A 2,773-nucleotide genomic window follows, 5' to 3' on the forward strand; every position below is an offset into this window, starting at 1 on the left:
TGCTGTTTGTACTAACCGATAAAATTTAACTTTTTGATTAAGGATGGGTATTATTCTTCGGGTATATCTTCAACATAATCAAGAACTTTCTCTAACAGCAGCCTTCATATAACGCCTAAAATTGTTTGCCTTGGAGCTGTCTGAAACTATCTCATCCGCCGTGGTGTGCGTAAGAAGGGCTAGCCAAAAGATGATCAACGTCGTCATCGATAGCATGACATCAGTTTTCAACACAGATGCTTCACTGTGTTTTATTTGAAAGCCTTATTGTAGAGAAAAGAGAGAAGATGGACAGGGAAGGAACTTAGTGCTAGCTTATCACAATCATTCTGAGGTGCCTACTGCTCCACTCATCCACTCAGGCAATCTGAATAGAAACTGATAATAAGGACGCCACTGACATCGGTTGGCAGCTATATCTTGTAGTGTCTCTAACCACGTGCAGTGAAAATCACGCGGTCACCGTCCTGGAAGGCACCGACAGCACCCAAGCATTTCGTGATCTCCTTCATACTCCTCCGCCATTTCGAGGGTTGGCCGCCTCTCTGTTTACGATGCTGTAAAATGGACATGAAAAACAGCGCTTTTTTCGGCGAACAATGGTTCGGCATACGCAACACATGTCCCAACCAACGCAGCTTCTCGTGCTGGACAGCTTATTCCAAAGGTGCTCAATTAAGATAATCATCAAATCCTATATATATATATATATATATATATATATATCAATTCCAAAGATGATCGGTCTGAGTCAAAACAAATTGTCACGGTTTTAGGGCACTAAAGTTCCAATATTTTTCACTAGTGTATTTGTTAATAATGATGACAGTGAAAAAGAATGCAATTTAGTTATAAGTGATTTGTTTCCCGCTTCGACGAAAATTTGAACTACCATTTTCTACAGAGTAGCATAACATAAGATAGACAGAATTACCGAGGCAATCCATACCTTACTGCCGTAACCGTTAATAAAGCAACCAGTAAAATATGAGGTTCAAACCTTTTCTACAGAGTACTGAAGCATAAGATAGACAGAATTACCGAGGCAATCCATACCTTACTGCCGTAACCGTTAATAAAGCAACCAGTAAAATATGAGGTCGCTGTCAAACCTTTTTTGAAATCAGTAGTCTACTCAGTCTGGTTTTTAGTTTATTATTATTGCACAAAAATTAATGACACACTTCGCTTCTGAAAATATAACCGTATGAGTGCAGCCATGGTAAGTCATTTAGAGATAGTATCCTTTGACATACTGTTTAGACCTTTACCAAAAACACTCAAACCTGTAGCCCCAATGGTCCCATGACCTTCTAGATGCACTTCCCTGTCTAATGGTTAACCAGGTGAACCCAACGTACACTGCTGAAAGACGCAAAAAAGCTAGAACGTTGTGACCTACTCAAGTTACAACAACCGGCTTTCGAATTTATCAGGACATAGGCTGCAAACAACTTCACGGCTTTCTTGAAGGAATATCGGCATCAGGAATATCGGCTCATGTGAAAAACGGGGGGTATTGTCTAAGGTTGCGGAAACTTGATCACTCGGAAGTCTCCGATTTAGTGAACCATAAGGTCCTTAAAAGTACATATGCCTGCCACAGAATCTTCACCCCGATGCCTAACGGTTCAGAGACTACCTCATTGAAAATAGTGTTGCTATAGCAAAACAAGTATGCCCACAGCCAGCTTTGCCGGTTGGACCTTATATCTGTCTTCACCTACGGGGTCGACAATTTACCTCCATTCCGTTTGGAGAATGACATCAATCACCAGCATAGCATAACGCTCATAGGTTGTCAGCGCATACTTCATACCGACGTTACAATGGATTTCATCTAAACATGCCACAATGTAGGGTTGTGTTGGTCGACACAGCATATTATTTCCTCAGAATCTTTAGTGTTGGTTTGCATTTGCTCTTACAAGCAGAATTCATCTTGGAATATTGACTTTAAGGAGATTTTGATTACGGAACCCTGCCAACAAGCACCCGACGAGGCAGATGGATATCCTAGTCTCCTATGTTAAGTACGTCCGCCCTGGCAAATCTGTTATAAGCACACAAGTATATAAATTTGGACCGATTGGCCTGGACAAATTTCAAAATCCTTCAATGAGTAGGTCGTTACGTCACAAAAATGAAATGCTAATTATCGAGTCAATCATACAACCACTGACTTGCACCTCTAAACTTAATCTCTGTGCCTGGTAAAATGTTGAAACAAACTGATACATGCTTAAAGTGTTTAAGGCCGCCCTGTCATGGCGTGCTTTCTTCTACGTCAACTATACGAATGTTATTGCTGAAACTACTATAAAAACCAAGGTTAGATAGCTGTAAACACCACCTGTTCATTTGTATCACTAATCGTATATCCCACCGCCTAACAAGCTAGTCTGTTCTTTAAAAAGTCGTTAAGGTGAACACTTACTCGTAGTTTAGCACAAACTGACATAAGGGCATCCGTCCGCCGGGTGACTAAACCGTGCTGTTTTTAACCGCATCACGCCTCTTAGTCTCTTATCTCGTGTATACTACGACGTGGTTAATTTATCTAATTAGTGTTGATATGTACTCTTTTCAAATAATAATAAAATTCACTGAAGATATAGTCTACCTTCAAATTCAGCCCGCTACAACATCGCTTAGCCTTCCAAAGACACAACCTTAGTTTCCATGAGTCACGGGGAGCTTTTGTCACTTTTCTCATGATAATTCTCCAGACATTTCGAATCATTACTTTTATACCTATCATGAAACGACACGA

At 40.5% G+C, this 2,773-nt stretch overlaps 1 protein-coding gene across 1 annotated transcript in view; it reads right to left on the reverse strand.

Annotated features, from left to right (window-relative positions):
* The window catches only part of T265_08388 (hypothetical protein), a gene marked incomplete at both ends in the record, with an annotated part of 49,323 nt that overhangs the window by 45,829 nt on the left and 721 nt on the right, over positions 1 to 2,773 (reverse strand). The gene's annotated exons all lie outside the window — the stretch shown is intronic.

Source organism: Opisthorchis viverrini (assembly GCF_000715545.1).
Source record: "Opisthorchis viverrini unplaced genomic scaffold opera_v5_216, whole genome shotgun sequence".
Lineage (NCBI taxonomy): Eukaryota > Metazoa > Platyhelminthes > Trematoda > Opisthorchiida > Opisthorchiidae > Opisthorchis > Opisthorchis viverrini.